The sequence below is a fragment of the Rhinoderma darwinii genome, chromosome 10 (genome assembly GCF_050947455.1).
Source record: "Rhinoderma darwinii isolate aRhiDar2 chromosome 10, aRhiDar2.hap1, whole genome shotgun sequence".
Lineage (NCBI taxonomy): Eukaryota > Metazoa > Chordata > Amphibia > Anura > Rhinodermatidae > Rhinoderma > Rhinoderma darwinii.
In genome coordinates this window covers 97419916-97436451 of record NC_134696.1, presented here as the reverse complement: position 1 = coordinate 97436451, position 16536 = coordinate 97419916, and positions in this window count along the sequence as shown.

Sequence of the window (16536 nt, the reverse complement as noted above, 5' to 3'; positions counted from 1 at the left end):
CGGTTGTATAAATGATCTAATTTAACACCTGTTTTTTTTTTTTATCTAATTACCTTATTCCATTTTTTTTAGAAAAGCAAAAATGCACTTTCACATTTTTTATACTATGATATATATTTCCAAGCAGCTGCATATAACAAAACATTTTACAATATTTCTTTAAATTGAGAGTCCACACCTTTTATTTAATGAAATAGATCCGAATACACCTGAGGATAACTGTAAAATCCAAACTGCTTGCAGCCACCACTAGAGGGTGCTCAGGTGGTACTGTTTCTACACTCAACTTCTACACCCCCCCTAGTGGTCACTGCAGGAAGATATAGTTACATAGTTACATAGTTACATAGTTAGTACGGCTGAAAAAAGACACATGTCCATCAAGTTCAACCAAGGGAAGGGAAAAGGGAAGGAAAAATTTCTACACATAGGAGCTAATATTTTTTTGTTCTAGGAAATTATCTAACCCTTTTTTAAAGCCATCTACTGTCCCTGCTGTGACCAGCTCCTGCGGTAGGCTATTCCATAAATTCACAGTTCTCACTGTAAAGAAGCCTTGTCGCCTCTGCAGCTTGAACCTTTTTTTCTCCAGACGGAGGGAGTGCCCCCTTGTTTTTTGAGGGGGTTTTACAAGGAACAGGATTTCACCATATTTTTTGTATGTGCCATTAATATATTTATATAAGTTAATCATGTCCCCCCTTAGTCTTCTTTTTTCAAGGCTAAATAGGTTTAATTCTTTCAATCTTTCCTCATAACTTAAATTCTCCATGCCCCTTATTAGCTTCGTTGCTCTTCTTTGTATTTTTTCCAACTCCAGGGCATCCTTTCTATGAACTGGAGCCCAGAACTGAACTGCATATTCTAGATGAGGCCTCACTAATGCTTTGTAAAGTGGCATTATTACATCCCTGTCCCGCGAGTCCATGCCTCTTTTAATACACGACAATATCCTGCTGGCCTTTGAAGCAGCTGATTGACACTGCATGCTGTTATTGAGTTTATGATTTACAAGAACACCCAGATCCTTCTCAACAAGTGAATCCGCCAGTGTAGCTCCCCCTAGGACATATGATGCATGCAGGTTGTTGGTACCAAGATGCATAACTTTACATTTATCTACATTAAACTTCATTTGCCAAGTGGACGCCCAAACACTTAGTTTGTTTAAATCTGCCTGTAATTCATGAACATCTTCCATAGTCTGAACTATATTACATAGCTTGGTGTCATCTGCAAAAATAGAAATAGTGCTATTAATCCCTTCCTCTATATCATTAATAAATAAGTTGAATAATAGTGGTCCCAGCACTGAACCCTGGGGTACACCACTTATAACCGGGGACCATTCAGAGAAGGAATCATTGACCACAACCCTCTGGATACGGTCCTTGAGCCAATTCTCAATCCAATTACAAACTATATTTTCTAAACCTATAGTCCTTAATTTACCCATTAGGCGTCTATGGGGGACAGTGTCAAATGCCTTTGCAAAGTCCAAAAACACTAAATCCACAGCGGCCCCTCTGTCTAGACTTCTGCTCACCTCTTCATAAAAACAGATTAGGTTAGTTTGACAACTTCTGTCCTTAGTAAAACCGTGCTGGCTGTCACTTATAATGCTATTTATTGTCACATAATCCTGTATATAGTCCCTCAATAGCCCCTCAAACATTTTCCCCACGATGGATGTTAAGCTTACTGGTCTATAATTACCCGGGGAAGACCTAGAGCCCTTTTTGAAAATAGGCACCACATTTGCCCTGCGCCAGTCCCTTGGCACTATACCAGTCACTAGAGATTCTCTGAATATTATGAAAAGGGGGACAGAAATAACTGAACTAAGCTCTTTAAGAATTCTAGGGTGTAACCCATCTGGTCCCGGAGCCTTGTGCACATTTATTTTATTTAATTTAGCTTGGACCATCTCTACATTCATCCAATTCAGTATATCAACTGATATATTAACAGCACTGGCACCGGCTACATCAGCTGCTCTTTCTTCTGTTGTATATACAGAGCTAAAGAACCCATTTAGTAACTCTGCCTTCTCTTGATCCCCTGTGATCAACTCCCCATTACCATTATCTAGGGGTCCTACATGTTCAGACCTTGGCTTTTTTGCATTTATATGCTTGAAGAATTTTTTAGGATTTGTTTTACTATCCTTGGCCACCTGCCTTTCATTTTGTATTTTTGCTAATTTTATTACATTTTTACAGATTTTATTAAGCTCTTTATATTTTACAAAGGCTACAGCTGTACCCTCAGATTTGTATTTTTTAAATGCCCTTTTTTTGTCATGTATTGCCCCTTTCACAGAAGGTGTAAGCCATGTGGGGTTTAATTTGAGTCGTTTATACTTATTACCTGTAGGAATAAATTTTGCACTATAATAACTCAAAGTAGATTTGAAAATCTCCCATTTATCATTTGTTCCATTATTTGACATTAGTTCTTCCCAGTCTATATCCTGAATTGCAGCCCTCATCCTGGGGAAATTGGCTTTCTTAAAATTAAATGTTTTTGCCCTCCCAGCCTGCGTTTGTTTTTTACAGTATAGGTAAAATGTAACTATATTGTGATCACTGTTACCGAGGTTTTCACGAACATTGACATTCCCAACAAGATCTGCATTATTAGAAATGACCAGATCCAACAGAGCTTCACCTCTAGTCGGGTCTTCCACAAACTGGCCCATAAAATTTTCCTGCAACAGGTTGAGGAAATGTCTCCCCTTTGCAGTTGAAGCCGAACCATGACACCAATTAATATCCCGGAAATTAAAATCTCCCATTATCACTACAGTACCCGCCTGTGCAGCCCGCTCCATCTGTTTATATATCTGACCTTCCATCTCCTCAGTTATATTGGGGGGTCTATAGATTACACCAAAAGTAATTTTTTCAGTGTTTACCTCCCTTTCTAGTTCCACCCACAAGGTTTCAACCTCCTCACAGTCTTCACCCACTATTGTCTCTTTCACACTCGCCTTCATATCACTTCTCACATACAGACATACACCACCACCTTTCCTATTTGTCCTGTCTTTACGAAAAAGTGTAAAACCCTGTAGATTTACAGCCCAGTCATGTGAAGAGTCCAGCCATGTTTCAGCAACACCAACTATATCTATATTTTCTTCCAGTATCAAGGCCTCCAGCTCCCCCATTTTGCTTGCTAGACTTCTGGCATTTGTGAACACACACTTTAACTTGCCTGTCAGTTTTTCACTTTTATTATCAGAAATGTGATTTGACATTAATCGGTCCTTTTTATTTACACTGATGTTTTGTAACGAAAGGATCTCCTTATCTTGTTGTCTAGTCCTCTCCCCACATTCTGTATCTCCCCCCACCAATATAGTCTGACCCCTCTCTAACCTGGCTACCCCTTTTTTTTCTACATTGGCCTCCCTCCTCAGCCCTAGTTTAAATACTCCGCCACCCCAGCTAGAATTCTCTCCCCCAGCACAGCGGACCCCCTTCCATTTAGGTGCAAATCATCTGCAGAATACAGTTTGTACCCCAATGAAAAGTCAGCCCAGTGCTCTAGGAACCCAAATCCTTCTCCTCTACACCAAGACTTCAGCCATGCATTTAACTCCCTGAGCTCCCGCTACACCAGGGATCATCACATGATAGTCTGTACATGTAGCGTGGGGTTACTTGAGTGGTCCTGCTTAAAAAGAAACAAAATCGCAGGCCAAATAAATGTTGAACAAGTATCTCGACCGAATACACAACTGATATTACAGTGACACTAGCATTTGGTTACTTTCTCTATAAGAGGCACGGCGAGCTTTATGGTTACAAAACTTTAAGTCGAGCAGTGGCTTAAATGTTACTAAATCGTTAAACAAAGAAATTTTTTTTAAACAAACTTTCTCCTTGCACGGGTCTCTGTCTATCATTTTGAGACCATCCCCGGCTGTGTTACTCCACACCACTATCCGCCTTCGCCTCAGCTTCCAGTCTTTTTGTCTGTCGCCTCTCTGTCCGGGCTCTGCGCCTCTCTACACCTTCTGACTCTTTTCGTAGAGACGTACGCAACCTCGTAGCTTCAATCCCACCCTTCTAGGGCAATGTTCCACAGGGCACCACTGTTCACTCCTTACATTTCACACCCGATAGGCACTTCTACTAGTCAGTCTCCAGATCCAAACCAGGTCTCCTTCCTTACACTTCTAGTCACTCTAGGATCCAGGTAGTCTACCCACCAGGACCCTACTCTCAGGCGTCATCTACCGTCACCTACTCCGAACACTTCTCAGTAGTGCAGCCTTTCCCAGGACTACAGTCACCAGGCCAGATACTTAGTTCTCTCTCCATACAGATGTAGCAGAGCAAGATGCGGCCAAAGTTCATATAACCACTCTTATTTGCATTGCCGGTAATCACTACTGTTGACATTGGAATAAATGTCATCAGATCGTTTCCATCATGCTCATCATGTGTGGGATACAGGTACAGGTGATCATCATGTGGGGGATACAGGTACAGGTGATCATCATGTGTGGGATACAGGTACAGCTGATCATCATGTGGAGGATACAGGTACAGCTGATCATGTGGGGGATACAGGTATATTTGCTCATCATGTGGGGAATACAGGTATAGCTGATTATCATGTGGGGGATACGGGTATATCTGCTCATCATGTGGGGGATACAGGTTCAGCTGATCATCATGTGGAGGATACAGGTACAGCTGATCATCATGTGGAGGATACAGGTACAGCTGATCATCATGTGGAGGATACAGATACAGCTGATCATCATGTGGAGGATACAGGTACAGCTGATCATGTGGGGGATACAGGTATATTTGCTCATCATGTGGGGAATACAGGTATAGCTGATTATCATGTGGGGGATACGGGTATATCTGCTCATCATGTGGGGGATACAGGTTCAGCTGATCATCATGTGGAGGATACAGGTACAGCTGATCATCATGTGGAGGATACAGGTACAGCTGATCATCATGTGGGGGATACAGGTACAGCTGATCATCATGTGGGGGATACAGGTACAGCTGATCATCATGTGGGGTATACAGATACAGCTGATCATCATGTGGAGGATACAGGTACAGCTGATCATGTGGGGGATACAGGTATATTTGCTCATCATGTGGGGGATACAGGTATAGTTGATCATCATGTGGGGGATACAGGTATATCTGCTCATCATGTGGGAGATACAGGTACAGGTGATCATCATGTGGAGGATACAGGTACAGCTGATCATCATGTGGGGGATACAGGTTCAGCTGATCATCATGTGGAGAATATAGGTACAGCTGATCATCATGTGGAGGATACAGGTACATCTGATCATCATGTGGGGGATACAGGTACAGCTGATCATCATGTGTGGGATACAGGTACAGCTGATCATCATGTGGGGGATACAGGTACATCTGATCATCATGTGGGGGATACAGGTACAGCTGATCATCATGTGGGGGATACAGGTACAGCTGATCATCATGTGGAGGATACAGGTACAGCTGATCATCATGTGCGGGATACAGGTACAGCTGATCATCATGTGGAGGATACAGGTACAGCTGATCATCATGTGGGGGATACAGGTACAGCTGATCATCATGTGGGGGATACAGGTATATCTGCTCATTATGTGGGGGATACAGGTATATCTGCTCATGTGGGGGATACAGGTATATCTGCTCATCATGTGGGGGATACAGGTACAGCTGATCATCATGTGGGGGATACAGGTACAGCTGATCATCATGTGGGGGATACAGGTACAGCTGATCATCATGTGGGGGATACAGGTACAGCTGATCATCATGTGCGGGATACAGGTACAGCTGATCATCATGTGGAGGATACAGGCACAGCTGATCATCATGTGGGGGATACAGGTACAGCTGATCATCATGTGGGGGATACAGGTATATCTGCTCATCATGTGGGGGATACAGGTATATCTGCTCATCATGTGGGGGATACAGGTACAGCTGATCATCATGTGGGGGATACAGGTACAGCTGATCATCATGTGGGGGATACAGGTACAGCTGATCATCATGTGGGGGATACAGGTACAGCTGATCATCATGTGCGGGATACAGGTACAGCTGCTCATCATGTGGAGGATACAGGCACAGCTGATCATCATGTGGGGGATACAGGTACAGCTGATCATCATGTGGGGGATACAGGTATATCTGCTCATCATGTGGGGGATACAGGTATATCTGCTCATCATGTGGGGGATACAGGTATATCTGCTCATCATGTGGGGGATACAGGTACAGCTGATCATCATGTGGGGGATACAGGTACAGCTCATCATCATGTGGAGGATACAGGTACAGGTGATCATCATGTGGAGGATACAGGTACAGCTGATCATCATGTGGGGGATACAGGTATAGTTGATCATCATGTGGAGGATACAGGCACAGCTGATCATCATGTGGGGGATACAGGTATAGTTGATCATCATGTGGAGGATACAGGTACAGCTGATCATCATGTGGGGGATACAGGTACAGCTGATCATCATGTGGGGTATACAGGTACAGCTGATCATCATGTGGGGGATACAAGTACAGCTGATCATCATGTGGAGGATACAGGTACAGCTGATCATCATGTGGAGGACACAGGTACAGCTGATCATCATGTGGAGGATACAGGTACAGCTGATCATCATGTGTGGGATACAAGTACAGGTGATTATCATGTGGAGGATACAGGTACAGCTGATAATCATGTGGGGGTTACAGGTACAGCTGATCATCATGTGGAGGATACAGGTACAGCTGATCATCATGTGCGGGATACAGGTACAGCTGATCATCATGTGGAGGATACAGGTACAGCTGATCATCTTGTGCGGGATACAGGTACAGCTGATCATCATGTGCGGGATACAGGTACAGCTGATCATCATGTGGAGGATACAGGTACAGCTGATCATCATGTGCGGGATACAGGTACAGCTGATCATCATGTGCGGGATACAGGTACAGCTGATCATCATGTGGGGGATACAGGTGCAGCTGATCATCATGTGGGGGATACAGGTACAGCTGATCATCATGTGGGGGATACAGGTGCAGCTGATCATCATGTGGGGGATACAGGTACAGCAGGTCATCATGTGGTGGGCATAGGTAAAGTTTTGACAGTGGGGCACAGAAAACCTAAGTTATGCTTCGAGCCTATGGACACTCAATGGAAAGTTCATGTACAGGGAATTATAGAATGATCTAGAACAGGAACTTTTGGTCAATTTACATTTCTGGAAAAAATAATGTTTCGTAAGACTTATGTAAAAGGCTCTTTGTCTGTGCAGTCTTGTGTATTTACATAAAATCAGACATTTTAACAATATATCACTTTACACTTGAAAAAATAGTATACAGAGGAAGAATATTGGGCAACTTTCAAAGAATGTCTCAAGAGTGACTGTGAGCTGCTTTATGTAAGTCTTGTCCCTTACTGGTATGTATTACACTTGCCGGATTTTAAGAATCAGTTTCTGGAAGACATAAGATCCAGCGTGTAAATTCTGGTTGATTGCGGCCACCACTAGAGGGAGCACGTAGCAGACAGATTTAATTATTGTAGTCAATGGGGGCAATATAAATATATATACCACAAGCAGCCTCTAATAGCAGCCTTTTGAGTCAGACGTATGTGCTCTACCAGGAAGGAAGTTATCTATTAGATGGACTTTGTCACGTAGGGTACGTGGACCCACTGGGCCATACCGCCTTGACGGTATGGCAGCTGGCCAACAGGACACAGGAGGAGTTCTATAGGTGTACCTGTGTTAACTCTCAGACAGTAGCAGACAGGCTCAGGCGGGACTTAGGCAGCAGGCAGGCACCAGGCTTGGTGTAGCGGAGCAGGCATAGACTCAGTGAAGTACAACTCCGATACCACACGACACTTTAGACCAGGATAATACGGGATACAGGTTACAGGTAGCAGGAACGGGGAGCACTGGGAACTGGAAGACACTTAGGAGACCATTTGCATAGACGAACATAGGATAACGACAACAAAGCACAGGCAAGGCAGGAAGGGGCTGGGCCCCTCTTATAGTCCAGGGTGCTCATGGGCTAATTTTGTACTTTAACTCAGGTGCGCGCTGGCCCTTTAAGAGCGGGCACGGGACCCGGCAGAGGGAAGCGAAAGTGAGCGCTGGCGTCTCCTGTGGAGTAAGTAATTAATAGGTTCCTTTTATTACAATTTTCTTTCTTCTTCTTCGAAACAATTTGCTTGGGAGAAGGGGCAAGGAATCTGGTTCGCCCAAACTAGTGTTTGTTAGTCTATATCTAGTATACAGTGTTTTTGGTTCATTGCAGGGACTTGCCTACTCTCTTTGATCAATGTAAAAAATAAATCAGCTGTCACTTGACAGCCGCTCCACTCTCTATGATTAGAGCCAGCCACTTCCTACTGTGTTATGTCAATGTGTTTGTTAATTCGCTTGGGCCTGCCATAAGAATCTTCCAAGAACAAGTCTATGATTTGACGCTTCATGAAGGAGGACCCCTAAACCTTGCACAGGCTACATGTCCACACCCTGGAGTACTATTGGTTGAATACCCATCTATATTGCACAGGGCTGATATTGATGCCAGCTTAATCCCTTTAATCCATGTTCTCTTTTTTATTTATTTTTTATGGGAAAACTAATTTGGCATTACTGATAAAAATGAGGAATTTATTCATGGTCAAGAATAACATTAGTGAAGTTGCGAATAACTCCCCCCATGTTCTTTCTTCTGTAACAATGATTGTACTACTTATACTGTAGCAATATTAGGGAACTGCATTGTGTTCTGTTTCCTAATGCTGTTTCCTAATGCTGTTTCCTAATGCACTTTTATTTCTGGTCAGGGGCTTCGGTCAGTGAACAAAAACCTTGGATTGCACCTTCATCAGGAGGTTCTGGCTGCGCAATCACGAGCACACAATCGGGTCTGATTCTTGGCTAATTTTGAAGTACAAGGTATTTCATTGGTCATAATTCCCGATATGACGTACCTAGAATATCCTAACTAGTTAACGGGTTAAAAGGATAGTCAAGTCATATGTAAATAAAGCTTAAAGGGGATGTCGACTTTAGATAATACCTTTTATGTTAGATCGTTCCTTGACATTTAGCTGATCATAGCGTGACCTGTCGCTGGGACCTTCAGTGATCAGTCGTAATCCTTGGGAAAAAACTGCCAGCAAGTGTTGAATAAAACTGCAGCTCCCCCACAGGCAAACTGAGGCATTACACAATTCTCATTATAATCAATGGCCTGTCCATGTAACGTACCGAAGTCCTGAGTCCTCCATAGAGAGAGAGAGAGACGCACAGTAGCTGCTTTTTTTTCTGGCTGAAAGATGAGGATCCTAAAGAGCGTCTGTCACTAGGTAGATCTTTTGTTGTTAGGAAATCTAGGACATGCCCTACCAAGATAAATCCACACCATGCATTCATACATATCTACCCCCACCTATGACCCCCAATTTTCTAGATTGGAGAACCATTTGCTCTGCTGGGTGGGAGAGGGCCAATTGGTGGGTGCATATGCCCCCAGGGGCTTCACAACGAGGTCTATGTCTAGTGATAAATGCACGTTCATCATTGTATATTGAACATTTCTGCACCTTTCTAATATGCTTTGCATTTTAATTACCATGATTAAGATCTCTGCTTGCTGTCATTGAATAGGAACATTGTTATGTACATCTAAAAGCTAAAATCCTATAAGGTCTAGTACATCTCACAGCTGAAGGTTTGCTACCTGTGTACTCCTTAGAGGTGAGTTTTTGGGTTTGTCTCATAGCACTTGAGATGTATTTCTTTCAGATTAACCATCCTTTGAAAGGGTCAGAGTTAGGATAGGTCTCAATGACATAACTTCATACTGAAGTGTGGTGATCGAAGCCGGAGAACTGAGACGCCTCTGTAGTTTTCCATTGAGTGCCACATTGGGCGCTGTGGTCAAGTGGCACTAATCTGTGACCCAATCATAATGATAGTCGGGATGACCCAACTCAACAGATGGGTTGCCCATGCCGGGGTCGAGAGCCACAGAGTCTACAGAAACATTGCAGATGACCATAGCATGGTATTATATTGTATTTGTAGGTTGCTCCAAATATTTTTTTTCTTATTTTCTCATCTACAGAGGGGCGTCTGGCCAGATGTCACCCCCACTTTCCTCTGTAGCAGCAGTTTCCTAAAATTTAAGAAGATTTGAGTTATATTCAGTGCAGGCGTGGGCCGATTGGTTTGGTTTTCTACTGAATAGTTATTATAGCCTCCTGGGACTTATCACATTTCAAGTAACATCTCTTTTCTTCAACACAACGACACGCATGATCTCCGTGTTCCCCTAATATGACATGCATGATCAACTTCTTCACCAACACAGTTTACACCAAGGGTTTCCTCCCTCAACTACTGCAACCTTATATTTGCAATTTGTGCTAAGCTGAACCATTACAAATGTGATGACCTTGGTCAAAAGATGAAGAAAATGTATGACCAGCGGTTTTTGGACTGGGGTCCTCAGGGTTCACTAGAGGAAACCATTCTGAGGACCCAAAGCAGGTTTTGCTGTCGTCATTGTACAAATTTATTATTACTGTCTTAAACTTGACAGCAAAATTAGACCATGCAGACAGAAGGTTCACCAAAAGACCCATACAGGTTCGTATTATAGAACTGTAGGGACCCTAGGGCGCCGTGCACAAGCATGAGAAATGAACAATATGTGGGTGGCCTAGAGGACCACATAGAGACTTTCTGGCACTATTGTAGACTCACTCAGTCATATCGGGTATCCCCTGAGTCACTTTACTTCCTCAACATCTTCAGACTTGGGGTTTTGAGTGGGCAGAATGTGGGTACGTGTCTCAGAGAAGCACTGATTTTAGTTCCTTTATCCCCATTTTGTTATATTTCTCTACATATTAAATTTTTATGTTGGGGGGTTGAGTGTTATTGTTTGTCATGAGTTTTACATTGTCTGGGTTCTTGGTAGGTGCCTCCTTCACATGTTTTCATTTCTTCTCACAGGAGGTTGTGTTAATGTATGAGGGCACTCACAGGTCTTTTTACATATGTTGTCCCATCATGATGACCCCCATTCATTCAGTGGTTCCTCCAACAGTGGGTTTATCTTCAGAGGTCTGGTTGATGGCAGTCATGAAGACCCTCTTTCATTTGGAAGCTCCATTAAAAGTGAATGGATTTACAGTGGTCCGGCTGTTTATAGTCGTGATGACCCCCTTTTAATTTAGTGGTTTTTGCAATAGTTACTTAACCCTCAGGGGTCCGGCTACTGATTGTCATGAAGACCCTCTTTCATTTAGTGGTTCCTCCAACAGTGAGTTGATGGTCAAGGGTCCAGCTGGTGATTGTCAAGAAGACCCTCTTTCATTTAGTGGTTCCTCCAACAGTGAGCTGATTGTCAGGCGTCCGGCTGCTGATTGTCATGAAGACCACCTTTCATTTAGTGGTTCCTCCAAAACTGAGCTCATTGTCAGGGATTCGGCTGCTCATTGTCGTGATGACCCCCTTTTAATTTAGTAGTTCTTCAAACAGTGAGTTGATCGCCAGGGGTCTGGCTGCTGACTGTCATATTGTCATGATGATCTCCTTTCATTTAGTGGTTCCTCCAACAGTAAATTGGTCGTCAAAGATCTGGTTGATGAGTCATAAAAAGTGAATGGATATTCCAGGGGTCCGGCTGCTGATTGTCATGAAGAACCTCTTTCATTTAGTAGTTCCTCCAACAGTGAGTTGATTGTCAGGGGTCCGGCTGCTGATTGTCATGAAGACCCCCTTTCACTTAGTGGTTCCTTCAACAGTGAGTTCATTGTCAGGGGTCCGGTTGTTGATAGTCATGATGATCCCCTTTTCATTTGATAGTTCCTCCAACGGTGGGTTGATCTTCAGAGGTCTGGTTGATGGCAGTCATGATGACCCTCTTTCATTTGGAAGCTCCATTGAAAATGAATGGATTTACAGTGGTCCGGCTGTTGATAGTCGTAATGACCCCCTTTTCATTTAGTGTTTTTTTGCAATAGTTACTTAACCATCAGGGGTCCAGCTGGTGATTGTCATGAAGACCCTCTTTCATTTAGGGTATGTTCACACGGCTTATTTACAGACGTAGGTCGGGCGTTTTACGCCTGGATTGATGTCCGAAAATGCGGCTTGATAGCGTTGGCAAACATCTGCCCATTCATTAGAATGGGTCTTACGATGTTCTGTGCACACGCTCATTTTTTTTACGCCCCACTGTCGAAAGGCGGGGCGTAAAAAATACGCCTGCGTCAAAGAAGTGCCTGTCACTTCTTCAGACGTAAATGGAGTAGTTTTCCATGGAAAACCAGCTCCATTTAACGTCCGTAATGGACGCAGCAAAAAGCGCCTCAACATGCCATTACGGCTGAAATTGCGGTGCTGTTTTCTCCTGAAAACAGCCCCGTAATTTAAGCCGTTACGGACGCTGCCGTGTGAACTTACCCTTAGTGGTTCCTCCAACAGTGAGCTGATTGTCAGATGTCCGGCCACTGATTGTCATGAAGACCCCTTTTCATTTAGTGGTTCCTCCAAAACTGAGCTCATTGTAAGGGATTCGGCTGCTGATTGTCGTGATGACCCCCTTTTAATTTAGTAGTTCCTCCAACAGTGAGTTGATAGTCAGGGGTCTGGCTGCTGACTGTCATATTGTCATGATGACCTCCTTTCATTTAGTGGTTCCTCCAACAGTGAATTGGTTGTCAAAGATCTGGTTTATGAGTCATGAAGACCCTCTTTCATTTAGTAGTTCCTCCAACAGTGAGTTGATCGTCAGGGGTACGGCTGCTGATTGTCATGAAGACCCCCTTTCACTTAGTGGTTCCTTCAACAGTGAGTTGATTGTCAGGGGTCCGGTTGCTGATAGTCATGATGATCCCCTTTTCATTTGATAGTTCCTCCAAAAGTGAGTTGATCGTTAGGGGACTAGCTGCTGGTAGCTGCCGGTGTGTCTACATTTCGCCTGTAGCATAGGCTTGTTCCTGATTTTATCTTTTGTTGAGCTGTGCCTTTGTGACCTCTGACTGGTAACTGATTTGACCAAACATGGCCAGCTCCTGTCTACCAGACTGCACAAGCTCAACTTTCCTCAACGTCTGTTACAACCGACTATGACTTTGCTGCACGACTTGAAACCCAACTTTGGATGCCGTCCTGTTCATCAGCTGTCATCTTCTTTTCCGCCTGTGAGGCATGAACGTTCCGAAATTTTTGGATGTTAGAACTAATTGCTAGAGTGCTGTTAAGTGGCGAAGAAGTCACAGAGTGAAGGACAATATGGGCTCCTTACCCCGTGGGGCTCACTATTTAATAACTAGGCATTTTTTTTATTAGACGCAGATGATGCCTATAGCTGAAATGCTCTTCTTTGGAGTAGTAAATCCCGATAAAATCATGATCGTGTTGCAATTTCAATGTTTCCCTATGCGACTATCTGAAAATTTCTGACATACATTTTTGTGATGGTCATGAGGATGCTTGCAACTTTTTTCCAATTAGAAAACATTAAACTTGTGATGTGATTTCAATCTTCCAGCCACACAAAGGCGATGTCATTTTACTGCGTAACTTTACTGATCGTGCAGGGACCCCTAAAATAAAGACTCTGAGACTCAATGAGACACGGTGTCGGGTTTGAAGTGTGGATGTGCAAAAAAATTAATCTTAAGATGATTTAGAAGTGAACAGGAGGGCGTGAAGAAGAGTGAGAGGGAACAGGGCACAAAGTTAGATGGCCAAGCCTACCTGGGGCCATCAAAATGGGAATTTGCCACACACCCTATGTCCCCTCCCCCCCTTCCCTAGGGCAGGTACTAGAGGACAGTGCAGGGGAGGGGGGGGTAACATAGGCTGTGTGGCAAATTCCCATTTAGATGGGCCCAGTTAGTCACGGGGGCGATCAATGGCTATATGGGAGTGTCAGCTGGCGGGCTGGAGAGTAGCGGTGAAAATGAGGGCAGGTGTCTCCCAAACCTTCTGAAGTTTTTTGTTAAATAAAAAAGTGTCTGATGCCGAAAAGTTTTGGTTGAATAGGTTTATTGTGTTCGTATATTGCTTGTTGGGTCTTTAATATTTGTGCCATTCAAGGGGTTGTCCCAAGATGAAATGTTACCACCTAACGACAGGATAGGTGATAACATACTGATCGTGGGGGTCCGACCGCTGGGATTCTATCTTGAGAACAAGGGTTCAGTTCCTGCAAATTGCTGGCGTTAGCCGAGTACAGCGCTCGGCTATATCCGGAGGTGCCATAGAAAATAAATGCAAACACGACCTGCTGCTCCATCCATTTGGAGGAACGGGAACCCCGTTCTCATGATCGGTGGGCGTCCCAGCGGTCGGACCCCCACCGATCAGTTTGTTATCACCTCTCCTGTGGTTAGCTGATAACTTTTAATCTTAGGACAACCCCTTTCAGGTCCTTTTTTAGAAGGCCCGACACTGGCTGTGAAAATGAGAGCCGATCGACGACACAGCAAGTCGATCAGCGCTCTTAAGATTCATTCCCAAGCAGCAATCATCGGTAATGTATGGGGACGAATGACCATTAACAAGAAGCCGTTCACTACAGATTATGACACGTCTTCAAATACAGAAATGATGCAACAATCTCAACCAACATCCTCATTACCTCCAGTCTAGACTGCGTGACAACTTAAAATGCAAAATGAACTTCTCAATTTCTTGTGGGAAGCAGTGGGAGTCCAGAGCGAGTGACCTGCACCTCCTAGAGATGGAAGACCAGCGTCCGGCGCGTACAATGTAGTGCGGGCAGTGACAGGAAAAAAAATCTGTGTTCAGCCCCGTGCAGTTTCCAGAATCTTAAGGGTGGGAACACACCAGGCGTAAACACTGCGGATTTTCCGTTTTACAGTAGCAGCAGCGGGGGTGACATTTCAACAAATCTCGTCCCCACACTGTAAAAAAGCTGCAGAAAAAAACGCACCTAAATTGACCGGCGGTGCGGTTACTTCAGCCGCCATATGTCAATTAATGCTGCGGAATCGCTGCTCTTCTTTTGCAGGTTTTCCCATTGAATTGATCGGGGTGCTTAAACCCGCAAAAAAGTGGGTATAAAATCCACCGCAAAAATTGCAAGTGAGAAAAAAAAAAGCTATTCTTACCCAGAGTTCCCTGCTTCTACTCCAGTCCCGCTGCAGCGAATCAACGGTCACATGGCCTGCAACGTCATCCCAGGAGGCCGAACCACGCACAGAAGAGAGGGAGCGGGGAAGAATGAATTGGTTTTTATTCCACCGCTGCTTTCCGCAGAGGAAATTCCGCCCAAATAAACGCAAGCGGATTTTCAGGCGGCATTGCCTGGGGTGCGCAGCTTGACGCAGCGTATCCGCCCTGAACACGCCGTGTGTGTTCCTACCCTAAAAGTAAAGGCTAAAAAGCAATTCCCTAATTCTTACATTTCAATTCCAAATTATTCCCAGCACCCATTTTTTTTACATAGTGGCACACGAGGGTATAGAAACGCCATAGGATAGCATTGGCATTGTCTGCTGACAGCCTACAGACGTGATTGCTGTAAAACTACAAAGCCCATCATTTCGATAGACTTTGGTTGTCTAGGCATGCTGGGAGTTGTAGTTTTACGACAGCTGGAAAGCAATAGGTTCCAGACTGTTGTTCAACAGGCTGCCGCAATCAGATAGGGGCAAATATAACCATACCTCCCAACGTTCAAGTACCAGAAAGAGGGACAACCGATGCAGCGCGCTATGTCATTTTTTAAATTTTAAACCACGCCTCTAATCCCACCCAATCCCCGCCCATACACACCCGGTCCAGCCCACACTGTATCATGCCCCCATAGTGCCTCCCACACAGTATAATACCAAATAGCTGCCCCACACAGTATGATGCCCCCACAGCTGCCACCATACAATATAATGCCCACACAGATGCCCCCACACAGTATAGTGCCTAAACAAATTCCCCCCTTCAGAATAATGCCCCATACAGTATAATGCCCAAACAAACTCCCCCATACAGCATAATGCCCCCATAGCTGCCCCATACAGTATAATGCCCACACAGATGCCCCCATACAGTATAATGGCCCTATAGCTGCCCCATGCAGTATAATGCCCCATAGCTGCCCTTATACAGTATAACGCCCCCAAAGCTGCTCCTATTGCCAATGCCAATATATAACGTGTCAGTGCCCTTGTACATAGTGCCACAGTGCCCATGTAGATAGTTCCCCTATTTAGTGCCACAGTGTCCATGTTGATAGTCCCTTGAAGATAGCGCTATTGGGACTCCCTCTAGGAGCAGAATCCTCAGCCAGAGCATAGGCCGAGGAGTCCACTCCTAGAGGGAAGCTCTGATGTCACTGTCCATATATGTTAGTGGCTACTCCTTGAGCGGAATACCCGTTACCGAATCTGGCCGGCAATTCGGCTCCAGTAGGAGACCCTGATGTCAACATCCATATATGGACA